General features: G+C 41.2%; 2 protein-coding genes across 5 annotated transcripts in view; both read left to right on the forward strand.

The window, feature by feature from the left end:
* The window catches only part of LOC133537257 (muscleblind-like protein 1), a 141,187-nt gene extending 137,822 nt beyond the window's left edge, over window positions 1–3,365 (forward strand). For both annotated transcript variants that reach the window (XR_009802631.1, XR_009802632.1), the window contains one exon: window positions 3,069–3,365. The gene's annotated coding sequence lies outside the window, so the exon portion shown is untranslated. The remainder of the gene's footprint in view (window positions 1–3,068) is intronic.
* Window positions 3,366–3,369: 4 nt separating this feature from the next.
* Window positions 3,370–17,479, forward strand: part of p2ry1 (purinergic receptor P2Y1) — a 107,736-nt gene continuing 93,626 nt past the window's right edge. For 2 of the 3 annotated variants that reach the window (XR_009802635.1, XR_009802636.1), the window contains exons 1-2: window positions 3,370–6,191; window positions 6,343–6,483. The gene's annotated coding sequence lies outside the window, so the exon portion shown is untranslated. The remainder of the gene's footprint in view (window positions 6,192–6,342; window positions 6,484–17,479) is intronic. The other variant, XM_061878238.1, reaches the window with a different exon arrangement.

Here is a 17,479-nt window from a genome sequence, read left to right on the forward strand (position 1 = left end):
TTTAAAAATGCATCTTAATTTTACTGATTGACATCCCTGGTGTAGTTTCCAATCACATCAAGTCTAGATTTAGGCCGGCACACGTCCAAGTCTTATTTGAAACTGCTGAAAATGACAAACTTTTGTAATGCGGGACCTTTAAGAGGTCTGACGTCGCCGCAAAAAGGGTCTACTCTCGCTCTTCTCCCTTGTTTTTTTTTTTTAAGTTGTCAGCAGCTTGTAGTTTGCCAGAAGAGGGGGTCTACACAACCCCAGCCTGTTCCGGTCAGGCCGAGACAACACAACACAACACACACACTGTCTCTTTAAATGCATGTGGAAGGAAAACTACATCTAAGCAAAAACACTCCATACTCAGACTAAGAAGACATGTTACCAAGAAAGATGTATTTCAAATATTCATACAATATCAACATGTAATGGAATAAGATATTTATACAAAAAAAAGAAAGAATAGTGTTTTTTTTATAAAAAAAGAATACAATCCTGAGACAAAGGCCATGGTATGTTCTTCAAGTTCTGCTTCGAAAAGCTGAAAATGGTTTCAGTCACCTTAGTCACCTCACCTGCTGCAAGCCCGCATGCTTACACACAATACTTTGTCTCACACACAATACTTTGTCTCACACACAATACTTCTTCTTACACACAATACTTTGTCTTACACACAATACTTTGTCTTACAATACTTTTTCTTACACACAATACTTCTTACACACAATACTTCTTCTTACACACAATACTTTGTCTCACACACAATACTTCTTCTCACACACAATACTTTGTCTCACACACAATACTTCTTCTCACACACAATACGTTGTCTTACACACAATACTTCTTCTTACACACAATACTTTGTCTTACACACAATACTTTTTCTTACACACAATACTTCTTACACACAATACTTCTTCTTACACACAATACTTCTTCTTACACACAATACTTTTTCTTACACACAATATTTCTTACACACAATACTTCTTCTTACACACAATACTTTGTCTCACACACAATACTTCTTCTCACACACAATACGTTGTCTTACACACAATACTTTTTCTTACACACAATACTTTGTCTTACACACAATACTTTTTCTTACACACAATACTTCTTACACACAATACTTCTTCTTACACACAATACTTTGTCTCACACACAATACTTCTCACACACAATACGTTGTCTTACACACAATACTTCTTCTTACACACAATACTTTGTCTTACACACAATACTTCTTCTTACACACAATACTTTGTCTTACACACAATACTTTGTCTTACACACAATACTTTGTCTTACACTCAATACTTCTTCTTACACACAATACTTTGTCTTACACACAATACTTCTTCTTACACACAATACTTTTTCTTACACACAATACTTTGTCTTACACACAATACTTCTTCTTACACACAATACTTTGTCTTACACACAATACTTCTTCTTACACACAATACTTCTTCTTACACACAATACGTTGTCTTACACACAATACTTCTTACACACAATACTTCTTCTTACACACAATACTTCTTCTTACACACAATACTTTGTCTTACACACAATACTTCTTCTTACACACAATACTTTGTCTTACACACAATACTTTTTCTTACACACAATACTTCTTCTTACACACAATACTTTGTCTCACACACAATACTTCTTCTCACACACAATACTTCTTCTTACACACAATACTTCTTCTTACACACAATACTTTGTCTTACACACAATACTTTGTCTTACACACAATACTTTGTCTTACACACAATACTTTGTCTTACACACAATACTTTTTCTTACACACAATACTTTGTCTTACACACAATACTTCTTCTTACACACAATACGTTGTCTTACACACAATACTTCTTACACACAATACTTCTTCTTACACACAATACGTTGTCTTACACACAATACTTCTTACACACAATACTTCTTACACACAATACTTTGTCTTACACACAATACTTCTTCTTACACACAATACTTTGTCTTACACACAATACTTTGTCTTACACACAATACTTTGTCTTACACACAATACTTCTTACACACAATACTTTGTCTCACACACAATACTTCTTCTTACACACAATACTTCTTACACACAATACTTCTTACACACAATACTTTGTCTTACACACAATACTTCTTACACACAATACTTTGTCTTACACACAATACTTTGTCTTACACACAATACTTCTTCTTACACACAATACTTCTTCTTACACACAATACATTGTCTTACACACAATACTTCTTACACACAATACTTCTTACACACAATACTTCTTCTTACACACAATACTTTGTCTTACACACAATACTTCTTCTTACACACAATACTTTGTCTTACACACAATACTTTGTCTTACACACAATACTTCTTCTTACACACAATACTTCTTCTTACACACAATACTTCTTCTTACACACAATACTTCTTACACACAATACTTCTTCTTACACACAATACTTTGTCTTACACACAATACTTTGTCTTACACACAATACTTCTTACACACAATACTTCTTCTTACACACAATACTTTGTCTTACACACAATACTTCTTCTTACACACAATACTTTGTCTTACACACAATACTTCTTCTTACACACAATACTTCTTACACACAATACTTCTTCTTACACACAATACTTTGTCTTACACACAATACTTCTTACACACAATACTTCTTCTTACACACAATACTTTGTCTTACACACAATACTTCTTCTTACACACAATACTTTGTCTTACACACAATACTTTGTGTTTCCTGTGCTAGTAGTGCTGATACAACGTATTCTGTCTCTTTCTTTCTGCCTTCTCCTTCCCTGCTGGTCAACAGACTCAACTTCCAACTGGTCTAAAGCCATAAAATGTCCAAGAAGACGGGGGAGGTGGGATTTAACACTTTTGTTGGCCCCCTCCCCAACCCCAAAGGGGCCTGCATTGCTATATTTGATTCTTGCTGTTATGGATTTTAAAGAAATAAATAAAAATGACCACTTGACTTGAATTGTGTCATTGTTCTAGGGAGTCCAGGGTTCACAAGACAAGAAAGAGGCCTTGAAAAGGGCTCCCAGGACAGGACTGTGATGCACGTCCCAGCCACTAGATGGAGCCACCACCCTGTCAGGCTGGGTTAGTAAGACACCATTTACATTTCCAGGCAGGAGGTCGAACAAAACATGTGATTCTGCAAAAATGTTTTAGAGTGTCTTTGTTTTAATGAAGGTAAAAAAAATATTTACATCGGAGTTCGGCAACCCACAATGTTGAAAGACCACATTGGACCACAAATACAAAAAAGTACCCTGTCCGCAGCCGCAAAAAAACGTATATAAGTGTTATAATGAAGGCGAAATATGATGTATTTTTATTAGCTTATTGTCAAAATGACTTTGTTGCAGGCTGACGCAAATCTTTGCTGACAGAAATGCTGAAATAAGATATGTATTCCATACATTTTTACAATATTGGGAAAACATTAGTAAAACTTATAAGAAGGTGCGATAACTCCCGGAAATTACTATCTAAGAATGACTAAAGGTGTAAATGTGTGTGTCTAAGTCAAAGGAAATATCTTCTTCTCATGGATTTATTACAATCTTGGCAAGCTGGGTAACGTTTGCTGTGGTCTGGAACAACATGGCACACAACTATCAGACATGCAGCCAATATTACATACAGATAATGTGTCATGAGACATGGAAAAAAAACTAAATACACCGAGGACAGTGTCAAGGAAATTAAATATAGCTACAAACGAGGCATAATGATGCAATATGTACATACAGCTAGCCTTAATAGCATGTTAGCATGAATTGATCAACGTGGACCCCGACTTAAAAAAGTTGAAAAACTTATTGGGGTGTTACCATTTAGTGGTCAATTGTACGGAATATGTACTGTACTGTGCTATCTACTAATAAAGTTTAGATCAATCAAAAAATTAGCATAGATTAGCCTGCAGTCGTGCAGTGACCAAATATGCCTGATTAGTACTCCAACAAGTCGATAACATCAACAAAGCTCACCTTTGTGCATTCACGCATAGCATAAAACGTTTGGTGGACAAAACGAGACGAGGAAGGAGTGGCATGAAACACATCTTTCTGTGGCAGCGTCAGAGAAAGTTGTTCATGTGATCAAACTGTTGAGTCTCAGTGCACACAACGGTGAGTTCAAGGGCCGGTGAAATGAGTAGGACAAAACGACGCTCGTCAGTGAAGCATGAAGACAAACATATTCAATAGTGGACTTTATAACAATTAGGAAGGTTTGTGTTGTGTTTGTTCTCCTACACAAACAATATTACAACAAAAAAAACTAAACATTTTTCACCCCATTTTTTTTCCATTTTCATACATTTTCGCAAAAGCCCCAATGAGCCCCCAGGAGCTGCTCTAGAGCCACCAGGGGCTGCTCTGGAGCCACCAGGGGCTGCTCTGGAGCCACCAGGGGGCGCGCCAGAGCAGCAGGTTGCTGACCCCCACCTTAGTATGACACAGACACATCAAACTACAACCATGCGGGTCAACCCTTGCTGGGGGCCACAACCACTAGGAGGGCCACGTGATCGTTGTCTGGCCTTTTATAAAGATTTGAAGATATTTTTTCCGTCATTTAAACCCATCAGATATGAATTCATTGCGGTCATTAATGTTCAAAGAAAATCAATTTTGTCGTCAAAGTTCAATAATAAAATAGAATCAAATTAGGAATGTTTAATTAAACTCCCTTGCAAAAATGCAAATAAAGATCATTTGTGTCGGTAGCAGCATGGAAGGCTTCACTAGCTGCCTCAACACAGACGTCATAACAACATCAAAGCTCCACTTTAATGTATTCACATGCAGGACTGGCAGGCTTAGGTGATGAAAGAAAGGTAAACAATGCAGGACTATTTGTGGCAGCATCAAACCCACTTAGGTTTAGAGTGACATCATTCTGGTGCGTTCAAGGAACCCAGGTTCAAATTCAAAACGATGGCGTAACTGTTTTGAAAGATGAGGAAGGCACCAATCATAAAAATCATGCAATATTTATCATTCACTAATCAGCTCCAGTATCTGTAATTGTGCCCCATCTTTGACTACAAGCGTGAGTGAAGATTGTACTTCTGACCCCATAAGACCTTCTACATTTCAACCAGAAGGAGATGATACACTATTACACAGGTGGGTACCCAGTGGTTGTTTGAGCACATTGCAGCTAGTCCTGCATATTCACACTCCTTAATGCTTGATTGTCAAATATGTGAATGGAGAGGGGATGTGAGGTTCATATTTTGTTAATATTCAGTGTTTTATCCTTCATAGTTGATATTGTGTGGCTTCATAGCTTATCAAAGTCCTACTAAAACATTTTGATAGATTTTTGAGCGCCGTGTGTAATCCAACATTTTGGTGTTGTTTACTTGAGTCATATTTCAGTCTACACACATCTCTTACGTGTGACTGCCATCTACTGGTCACACTTATTTCTCCATGGACCAAGTATGTGAATTCAACATGTTTTTACTTCAACATTTCTCCACCGACTTAAAAAAAAAAAAAAACTCCAACACAATTTCAACTCATTTAGACCATTCAAGTTTTTATTTTACTATTTTGAAAAAAATTCCTGCTTTTCCTGAGATTCCCAAATGTTTTCTGCAAAGTGCCACAAAGCCCACATTTTTCTTCTGATTAAACTTTAAAATATTCAGCCTGTTTGGAAAATGTGTGCTGCTCCACTTCAACAATTCTAAGAGAACATTGCAGGATTTCAGTTGAACCTCAGCATTGGGGCGTGCATCCAGGTGGATGTGGTTCAACACATCAAATGAAAGACGGCTCAGCGTAAAAAGTCTGTTGATGTTTCATCATACTGCTGCTTTAAAGCAGAAGTTTCCCTGATTCTGAACAATGGACTCTTTGACGACACACTGAGATCTATTCAGATGAATATTTGACTCCGTGTTAGGTTGTGGTTCTTTCTTGGTGTTTCTTCCACTATTCTGTCTACAGGTGACACCCATTCACCGCCTCGAGTGCCAATCAACCACTTCCTGTTCCAGCTGCTCCTCATTTCACCTGTTAACCAGCCAGCCAATCCTGGTCCACCATTCATCCTCCCATCCTGCTTAAAACCACCTGCTCACCACCTGCTCAGGTTGGTTGTTTTCACCGCCATGCTGCTCGTAGCTTTGATGTTGCAATTGTCACATCTGCTTTGTCTTTTTGAAGCTCTTTGCCTAACTTGCGCAACCTCTTTTCATTTTTTGTACTTTTCAACCGTCCGTGTTTTGTACTTATTTGTGTAGTGTGCAGCCTCAGCCTCGTCATGGAGGAGGAGACTGGGGGTCAGCCGTCAGTGGCTCTCCAGCTGCCTGTCTCAAGACTTGGACTTGGGCATGGATTGTTTTTCCGATGCAAAAGAAAATTGGCACGAGCGAGACGTGAATGTAAGTACTTTTTTATTTATACTAACAAACTACAAACAAAAGGCGCGCAGAACAAACTTGACTAAAAAACAAAACTAGCACTATGGCATGACTATAGACAAAAACAAAAAACAACTGTGACAAAAAAAAAAAAAACTTACTTGGCAGGAGGGAAACTATGGGCAGAGAATAAACAGCAAAGGCATGAAGGCAGTTGAGGAATAATTTTGCCAGGATAACTTCCTGGCAACTTCCGGTTTAAATAATAGACATGATCATTACAAACAGGTGTGAGAGGACAAGGGGAAAACTAATGAGTTGCTATGGTAATAAGAAATATGAGGAAGTGCAGGAACAAGAAATAAATGTCCAAAAAACAAAACCGAACATGACCAAAACAAAACATGAAGACACAGACGTGTCAGCCTGAGTGGCTCCCTGGAGCATTTTTAAAAAGGACTGAAAATGGAAAAAGATGGGGGGGGGGATTATTTTTTTTGTTTGTTTTAGTATGTTTTTTTGTTGGAGGACAAACATAGCACCTAGCATGAATTGTTGAAGGTGGACCCCGACTTAAACAAGTTGAAAACTTATTGGGGTGTTACCATTTAGTGGTCAATTGTACAGAATATGTACTGTACTGTGCAATCTACTAATACAAGTATCAATCAATCAATCAAACAAACCTTCCCATTTGTTAGAACTACCACTGTTGAATATGTTTAATGTGAGGATTTGGTGAACATGGTTTTGCCCTACTAATTTTGGCGGTTCTTGAACTCATCATAGTGTAGACTGTGACGCAACAGTTTGTTTACATGTAAAATCTGCCACTCCTTTGTCTCTTTGGGGGCGGGGGGCGTGGCCTGCGGACCAGCAGCGAAGCGGGGTGTGTCAGGGCCGGCTTCGAGATCAGCGGCAGGTGTGTAGATGACACAGCTGAGAGTGTTTGTCTGATCACCTGTCGCTCTGTTTAAGGAGGGCTGGTTGAAATGATGAAGGTGGACCCCGACTTAAACAAGTTGAAAAACTTATTGGGGTGTTACCATTTAGTGGTCAATTGTACGGAATATGTACTGTACTGTGCAATCTACTAATGTTTCAATCAATCAAAAAAAGATGTTGGCGAAGCACGAGGGGAGCGAGAGGAAGACAGACGACTCTGAAGGAAAACCATTCATGTGCTCGATTGAGGAAAAAGTCCTTTGCTGAAAAGCACCCAGACTTTGCACGTCCTAACATGTTTATTGTAAAATAAGCATTATTGTTAAACCCTGAAAAGGTGTGGTGATGTCGGTGACTGATGGTCAAAAGAACCCAGAGGAACAAGACCTCCACAGTCTCATTTTGTCCACCAAACGTTGTATGCTGTGTGTGAATGCACAAAGATTAGCTTTGTTGATGTTATTAATTTGTTGGGGTGCTAATCAGGAAGATTTGTTCAGTGCATGACTGCAAGCTAATCAATGCTAACATGCTATTTAGGCGAGCTGGATGTACATATTGCATCATTGTACCTCATTTGTAGCTATCTTTGACTTAGTCCTCTGTGTATTTCATTTATATTTGCATGTCTCATGACACATTGTCTGTATGTAACATTGGCTGCATTTCTCATAGTTGTTTGTATGCCATGTTGTTCCAGACCACAGCAAACATTACCCAGCTTGCCAAAGATGATAAAAAATCTATTAGAAGTTATTTCCTTTAACTTGGACACACACATCTATACCTTTGGCCATTCTGAGACAGTAATTACCAGAAATTATCTCATCCTGGGAAAATCCTGGGAAAAACCTCAATTTTACTAATGCTTTCCAATGTTGTAAAAGTGTGTAGAATTGAAATACACATTTACACCCACAAGAAGTGGGTGTAAATGTGGGTGACAAGATGAGGGCAGCAGCTGTACACTCAGTTGAAGGGCGGCCATTCACAGGGTTTACAGGATGTTTCTGCATGAACATGTTCAGCAGGCGTATGAAACACTTGTCGCCTGCCTTCATTGTGGCTTAGTGAGCTGGTGGTTTGTCCATGTGGAGCAGCAATGGAGACTGGACTTAGTGAGCTGGTGGTTTGTGTGTGTGGAGCAGCAATGGAGACTGGGGTTAGTGAGCTGGTGGTTTGTCCATGTGGAGCAGCAATGGAGACCGGGGTTAGTGAGCTGGTGGTTTGTCCGTGTGGAGCAGCAATGGAGACTGGGGTTAGTGAGCTGGTGGTTTGTGTGTGTGGAGCAGCAATGGAGACCGGGGTTAGTGAGCTGGTGGTTTGTGTGTGTGGAGCAGCAATGGAGACCGGGGTTAGTGAGCTGGTGGTTTGTGTGTGTGGAGCAGCAATGGAGACCGGGGTTAGTGAGCTGGTGGTTTGTGTGTGTGGAGCAGCAATGGAGACCGGGGTTAGTGAGCTGGTGGTTTGTCCGTGTGGAGCAGCAATGGAGACCGGGGTTAGTGAGCTGGTGGTTTGTCCATGTGGAGCAGCAATGGAGACTGGGGTTAGTGAGCTGGTGGTTTGTGTGTGTGGAGCAGCAATGGAGACCGGGGTTAGTGAGCTGGTGGTTTGTGTGTGTGGAGCAGCAATGGAGACAGGGGTTAGTGAGCTGGTGGTTTGTGTGTGTGGAGCAGCAATGGAGACTGGGGTTAGTGAGCTGGTGGTTTGTGTGTGTGGAGCAGCAATGGAGACTGGGGTTAGTGAGCTGGTGGTTTGTCCATGTGGAGCAGCAATGGAGACCGGGGTTAGTGAGCTGGTGGTTTGTGTGTGTGGAGCAGCAATGGAGACTGGGGTTAGTGAGCTGGTGGTTTGTCCATGTAGAGCAGCAATGGAGACTGGGGTTAGTGAGCTGGTGGTTTGTCCATGTGGAGCAGCAATGGAGACTGGGGTTAGTGAGCTGGTGGTTTGTCCATGTGGAGCAGCAATGGAGACCGGGGTTAGTGAGCTGGTGGTTTTCCGTGTGGAGCAGCAATGGAGACTGGGGTTAGTGAGCTGGTGGTTTGTGTGTGTGGAGCAGCAATGGAGACCGGGGTTAGTGAGCTGGTGGTTTGTGTGTGTGGAGCAGCAATGGAGACCGGGGTTAGTGAGCTGGTGGTTTGTGTGTGTGGAGCAGCAATGGAGACTGGGGTTAGTGAGCTGGTGGTTTGTCCATGTGGAGCAGCAATGGAGACCGGGGTTAGTGAGCTGGTGGTTTGTGTGTGTGGAGCAGCAATGGAGACTGGGGTTAGTGAGCTGGTGGTTTGTCCATGTGGAGCAGCAATGGAGACTGGGGTTAGTGAGCTGGTGGTTTGTCCATGTGGAGCAGCAATGGAGACTGGGGTTAGTGAGCTGGTGGTTTGTCCATGTGGAGCAGCAATGGAGACCGGGGTTAGTGAGCTGGTGGTTTGTCCGTGTGGAGCAGCAATGGAGACTGGGGTTAGTGAGCTGGTGGTTTGTGTGTGTGGAGCAGCAATGGAGACCGGGGTTAGTGAGCTGGTGGTTTGTGTGTGTGGAGCAGCAATGGAGACCGGGGTTAGTGAGCTGGTGGTTTGTGTGTGTGGAGCAGCAATGGAGACTGGGGTTGGTGAGCTGGTGGTTTGTCCATGTGGAGCAGCAATGGAGACTGGGGTTAGTGAGCTGGTGGTTTGTGTGTGTGGAGCAGCAATGGAGACCGGGGTTAGTGAGCTGGTGGTTTGTGTGTGTGGAGCAGCAATGGAGACTGGACTTAGTGAGCTGGTGGTTTGTGTGTGTGGAGCAGCAATGGAGACCGGGGTTAGTGAGCTGGTGGTTTGTGTGTGTGGAGCAGCAATGGAGACCGGGGTTAGTGAGCTGGTGGTTTGTGTGTGTGGAGCAGCAATGGAGACTGGGGTTAGTGAGCTGGTGGTTTGTCCATGTGGAGCAGCAATGGAGACTGGGGTTAGTGAGCTGGTGGTTTGTGTGTGTGGAGCAGCAATGGAGACCGGGGTTAGTGAGCTGGTGGTTTGTCCATGTGCAGCAGCAATGGAGACTGGGGTTAGTGAGCTGGTGGTTTGTGTGTGTGGAGCAGCAATGGAGACTGGGGTTAGTGAGCTGGTGGTTTGTCCATGTGCAGCAGCAATGGAGACTGGGGTTAGTGAGCTGGTGGTTTGTCCATGTGGAGCAGCAATGGAGACTGGACTTAGTGAGCTGGTGGTTTGTGTGTGTGGAGCAGCAATGGAGACTGGGGTTAGTGAGCTGGTGGTTTGTCCATGTGGAGCAGCAATGGAGACCGGGGTTAGTGAGCTGGTGGTTTGTGTGTGTGGAGCAGCAATGGAGACCGGGGTTAGTGAGCTGGTGGTTTGTGTGTGTGGAGCAGCAATGGAGACTGGGGTTAGTGAGCTGGTGGTTTGTGTGTGTGGAGCAGCAATGGAGACTGGGAGGAAGAAGGCTTGACAAGTAGATCCCGGACACTGCAGAGTCTGCGTGAAGAATGAGTTGTCAGAGCATGCAAGTTAGCAGCTAAGCAGACTTTCAGCTAGGATGAAGCAGCACTGACAACATAAAATGATTATTTCCACCCATCATACAACACAATAAGCATTACACTCATGGCACACACATTTACTTCTTTCACACATGCTGAATTTTACACTTTCACCCTACAACAGTCCCCATGGTTCTATTCCTCTTAGGTCCAGAGGACACCACGTCCACAGTTTCCAAAAACAATTTGAAATGTGGACTCGTCAGACCACAGAAGACTTTTCCACTTTGCATCCGTCCATCTTGGATTATGACGAGCCCGGAGAAGCCGGTGGCATTTCTGGGTGTTGTTGATAAATGGCTGTGGCTTTGCATAGTAGAGTTTTAACTTGCACTTACAGATGTAGCGACCAACCGTAGTTACTGACAGTGGTTTTCTGAAGTGTTCACGTGGTGATATCTTTTACACACTGATGCAAAAACCACCTGAGGGGTCGAAGATAACGGGCATTCAATGTTGGTTTTCAGCCTTGCCGCTTACGTGCAGTGATTTCTCCAGATAGTCTGAACCTTTTGATGATATTATGGAGTGTAGATGGTGAAATCCCTAAATTCCTTGCAAAAGCTGCTTGAGAAATGTTGTTCTTAAACAGTTTGCTCAGGCATTTGTGTCAGGCTTGTCCCTGACAGTTTGACCATGTCTTAGTTGTTCCTCTGCATTTGTCTTTAGTTCCTGTCAGCACTCTGTCAGGTTCTGTGGGACTTCAGCTTCCAGACTAACAAACATCTTCTGGTTCACCAACCAGACATAGTGTTGGTGGACAGAGAGCAGAAAAGGCTGGTAGTGATCCCAGCTGACAGAAACATCAGGAAGAAGGAACATGAGAAACTTGAGAAGTACCAAAGGTTGAAAGAGCAGCTGGAACAGATGTGGAAGGTCAAAGCTAGAGTGATCAACACATGTTTCATCCAGATGTACATCAAAGAATCCATTAAGTGATAAGTGTTCTATTTGTGAATTTTCAAACACAGTATGACTGTTCAAACTGTGTGTAATGTTACAGTGGTCAAATATATTGAATATACATGAAAACAAGCCTTGTTTTAATGAATACTTGGGCCTCCTTCGCTACTCTATTTTTACTGTTAGTCTTTATGGTGCTGCTAGGACAGCCAAGTGTCTTCTGAGGTGGTGCTTGGTCAGAACAGTTTGAGAAGCACTGGCCTATAGAAGACATGCTACATGAAAATACAACTTAGGACTGAAGTTGTCACCTTGTGTAAATGCTAAATAAAAAGAGAATACAACAAATCCTTTTCAACTTATATTCAATTGAATAGACTGCAAAGACAAGATATTTCATCTTCACACTGGAAATTCTTTGCAAATATTAGCTCATTTGGAATTTGATGCCTGCAACATGTTTCAAAAAAGCTGGCAAAAGTGACAAAAAAGACTGAGAAAGTTGAGGAATGCTCATCAAAGACTTATTTGGAACATGCCATAGGTGTGCAGGCTAATTGGGAACAGGTGGGTGCCATGATTGGCTATAAAAGCAGCTTCCATGAAATACTCACTCATTCACAAACAAGGACGGGGCGAGGGTCACCACTTTGTCAACAAATGCCTGAGCAAATTGTTTAAGAACAACATTTCTCAAGCAGCTATTGCAAGGAATTTAGGGATTTCACCATCTACGCTCCGTAATATCAATAAAAGGTTCAGAGAATCTGGAGAAAACCAACATTGAATGCACGTGACTTGCAATCTCTCAGGCGGTACTGCATCAAAAAGCCACATCAGTGTGTAAAGGATATCACCACATGGGCTCAGAAACACTTCATAAAACCACCCTCAGTAACTACAGTTGGTTGCTACATCTGTAAGTACAAGTTAAAACTCTACTATGCAGAGCCAAAGCCATGTATCAACAACACCCGGAAACGCTGCTGGCTTCGCTGGGCCTGAGCTCATCTAAGATGGACTGATGCAAAGAGGAAAAGTGTTCTCTGGTCTGACGAGTCCACTTTTCAAATTGTGTTTGTAAAGTGTGGATGAAGGCAACATGTGTGATGTCATGAGGGTGTTGCTAAGTTTGTCAGTGTGAAGATGAAATATCTTGTCTTTGCAGTCTATTCAATTGAATATAAGTTGAAAAGGATTTGCAAATCATTGTATTTACTTCAGATTCACACAAGGTGACAACTTCACTGCTTTTGTCCATTCTGTGCCATTTCTCATCAAAAGCTGTCACTTCCCTGGTATTGAAGTGTTGATGTCGCGTTTAAAAGGTCTTTGTGTGTGTGTGTGTGTGTGTGTGTGTGTGTGTGTGTGTGTGTGTGTGTGTGGAGAGAGAGACAATCATGGCAATCATTTATTGTTTCTATTCTCTCATCCCTTCCCCGAGCTCCCATGATGCACTGCTGCCTTCCCCTGGCTTTCTTTTGCTTTCAACGACAAGAAAGAAGAGATTGTTCGGTTCTTGGCGTTCCGGCTCTCTGTCGGCCAGATGTAATGCGCCGCTGCTTCCTTCCTGTTTGCTTCTTTTTTTTCATCTCTTCTGTCAAGCCTTTTTTTGGCCTTTCTTCTCATCCTCCGCCCCGCTTTCTCTTTCAGTCATTCAACCTTTGCCTCCCCCATCAAAGCTCCCTGTTGTCGCCTCTCTTTTCTCTCCGTGTGGCGTCCTTTCAAGTCCTCTTCCCCTTCCAAACCTTTTTATCCATCGCACTCACCTCCTGTCACGCCGCAGCGAGGCCAGGGGACGCCAGGGGACGCCAGGGGACGCCAGGGGCCCCTTTGACGGCGCACACCTGATGTTTCATTCCGCAGCGGGGCTGCCTGGAGCTGCATGTACCAGACTGTGTGGGGATGGGTGCTCAGTTGGAGGTGGACTGAACAATGCAAGTGGACTTTGACTAATTGGAGGCCAGGAAGCTACTTTTCCAACTTTGGAGCTGCTAATGCCAGAACACTTGTCAGACAACCTTTGACCTTGAGCGACTGCATCCAGCTGCAAAGATCATGCTCCATAATCAATATGGAAAAAGACCTTTTAAAAATGTGGAAAATGACAGTAGAGCTTGACAAAACAAGAATTTGAACTACAAACCCTGTTTCCATATGAGTTGGGAAATTGTGTTAGATGTAAATATAAACAGAATACAATGATTTGCAAATCCTTTTCAAGCCATATTCAGTTGAATATGCTACAAAGACAACATATTTGATGTTCAAACTCATAAAATTAATTTTTTTTGCAAATAACAATCAACTTACAATTTCATGGCTGCAACACGTGCCAAAGTAGTTGGGAAAGGGCATGTTCACCACTGTGTTACATCACCACATGGGCTCAGGAACACTTCAGAAAACCACTGTCACTAAATACAGTTGGTCGCTACATCTGTAAGTGCAAGTTAAAGCTCTACTCTGCAAAGCGAAAGCCATTTATCAACAACATCCAGAAACGCCACCGGGTCCGAGATCATCTAACATGGACTGATGCAAAGTGGAAAAGTGTTCTGTGGTCTGACGAGTCCACATTTCAAATTGTTTTTGGAAATATACGACATCTTGTCATCCAGACCAAAGGGGAAGCGAACCATCCAGACTGTTATCCACGCAAAGTGTAAAAGCCAGCATGTGTGATGGTATGGGGGTGCATTAGTGCCCAAGGCATGGGTAACTTACACATCTGTGAAGGCACCATTAATGCTGAAAGGTAGATACAGCTTTTGGAACAACATATGCTGCCATCTAAGCGCCGTCTTTTTCATGGACGCCCCTGCTTATTTCAGCAAGACAATGCCATGCCACATTCAGCACGTGTTACAACAGCGTGGCTTCATAAAAAAAGAATGCGGGTACTTTCCTGGCCCGCCTGCAGTCCAGACCTGTCTCCCATGGAAAATGTGTGGCGCATTATGAAGCGTAAAATAGGACAGTGGAGACCCCGGACTGTTGAAGGACTGAAGCTCTACATAAAACAAGAATGGGAAAGAATTCCACTTTCAAAGCTTCAACAATTAGTTTCCTCAGTTCCCAAACGTTTATTGAGTGTTGTTAAAAGAAAAGGTGATGTAACACAGTGGTGAACATGCCCTTTCCCAACTACTTTGGCACGTGTTGCAGCCATGAAATTCTAAGTTAATTATCATTTGCAAAAAAAATTAAGTTTGTGAGTTTGAGCATCAAATATGTTGTCTTTGTAGCATATTCAACTGAATATGGCTTGAAAAGGATTTGCAAATCATTGTATTCTGTTTATATTTACATCTAACACAATTTTCCCAACTCTTATGGAAACGGGGTTTGCACAACTGCAGCAATAAAAATAATGTTAAAATAATGGAATAATCATGTATGTATGTATATGTGTATATATATATATATATATATATATATATATATATATATATATATATATATATATATATATATATATGTATATATATGTATGTATATATATATGTATATATATATATGTATATATATATGTATATATATATATGTATATATATATATATATATATATGTATATATATATATATATATATATGTATATATATATATATATATATATATATATATATATATATATGTGTATATATATATGTATATATATATATATATATACACACATGTATGTATATATATATATATATATATATATATATGTATATATATATATATATATATATATATATACACACATGTATGTATATATATATTATGACACAACTTTAGTATGCTTAATGTCCGTTGCTATAGTTATTAGCTATTGTGCTCAAGTTAGACTATTGTATCTGTGCAAGGACAAAACTGCTTGTCTGAAGGGTGGCCTCAGCCGCAGATTTATCTTTGTTTTAGCCCGCTAACCGCCAAGGACTGCAAGGACCTCAATGAAGATAAGACGATGGCACGCAGTCAAAGCAGAAACAAGGAAATCACAAGGCCCCAACACGTTCCATCACATATTGTGCGTACTGGACCTGCTTTGCATAATTTATGTGGCCACTCCTTTTAGAGGCGGCCTCACTGATGTTGACTGTGGAACTCCTGAATAAATAGAGGGACGCGTGGGAGCCGTACCTTAGAGCGTAGCGCGAGACTGTGACTAAGTGTGCAGCTCCAAAGGTTCTCCTCATGAGCTAAATTGAACTCTGTCTCTGTATGATTCCTTGTTTCCTGTCTGTTTAATAGTTGTCATTAATGTTTGAACCTGACATCTCCGGCAGTAAATATTAGCATTATTATGTAGAAAAAAGCAGCACGTGATGGAAGTGACAAGTGAATGTAAGTTAAAGCTTGTTGTTAAAGATTCTGCACATCCTGTTTGCTGTGTGAGCAAGCATCAAGTCCACCGAGAGACAGCATCAAAGAGCTAATGCATGCTATCAGTCCTGCGACTGCTGTCTCCCGCACTTTGCACTCAGCCTTGCCTTGCAACCTCGTTTCCCTCCGTAAGGGCCAACAAATTATTGAGTGGAATGGTCCATTAGGCTGGCTTGCAACCCCGGGCATCAGTCTGGCTGCCATCTTTTCAAAACATTTACTTCAGAAAGGTCTCGTCGGTTGACTTGGCCGCTCTTTTGCAACATCTTACTGTCCAAGGAGAGTGAATGAAGGTAGGGCTCAAGCTGACAACGTTGAAATTGTTCTTGACGCACTTCCTTGGACAAGATAGCTCAACGGACTGTAAGACTTGTAGAAGTTTGCTTCCTGTCTACCGAGAGTTTCAAACCAACCATCAAAGCTTCTATTACATCCAATTATAAAACAAAGATTAAAGCTTTCATTAGCTTTAGGAGCCCCAAATTCACATTTAAATGAGCTAACATAAACTGGCTCATACTGGAAAAGTTCCAGATACACATTTACGCAAAGTAGGAATCAAAAATTACAATTCAAATATTTTCATAACCAGAGTATTGGAAAACTTTATACGACTTTCTCAATATGTTTTTCAAATTAAAACAGCCCATGAAATAACAGGCTTATTTCATATTTACAGTCTTTTAATGCAATACAGTAATGTTGGCCGAGGCTCAGCCAATCAGAGGCCACGATACTGAACAGTGCAGTCTGATTGACTGTGTCTCCTCTCCTGGACAATACTACTGCAATCTTGATATTTGTCATTGTTATGCCCAAAAATGTATAATTTACTACTCAACATTTATTGAATATACTTTGACCAAAATATAAACAATAATGCCCCCCAAAAAATAAGTAATGTCGTGAAGCCGCGATGTTTGAAGCGAGGGATGACTGTATTGCTACGCAGAAAATTACGATAAAAACCATAATGTGTTGAATTTAATTTTTTTCCATAATCCAAAAGCAGTGAATTTTTCACCTTGTGTCAATGCTAAATAAAAAGAGAATACAACAAATCCTTTTCAACTTATATTCACTTGAATAGACTGCAAAGACAAGATATTTCATCTTTGTTATATTTTGCAAATACTAGCTCATTGGGAATTTCATGCCTGCAACATATTTCAAAAAAGCCGGCACAAGTGGCAAAAAAGAGTGAGAAAGCAGAGGACTGCTCATCAAACACTTATGTGAACATCCCACAGGTGAACAGGCTAATTGGGAACAGGT

Source organism: Nerophis ophidion, linkage group LG18, assembly GCF_033978795.1.
Source record: "Nerophis ophidion isolate RoL-2023_Sa linkage group LG18, RoL_Noph_v1.0, whole genome shotgun sequence".
Taxonomy (NCBI): domain Eukaryota; kingdom Metazoa; phylum Chordata; class Actinopteri; order Syngnathiformes; family Syngnathidae; genus Nerophis; species Nerophis ophidion.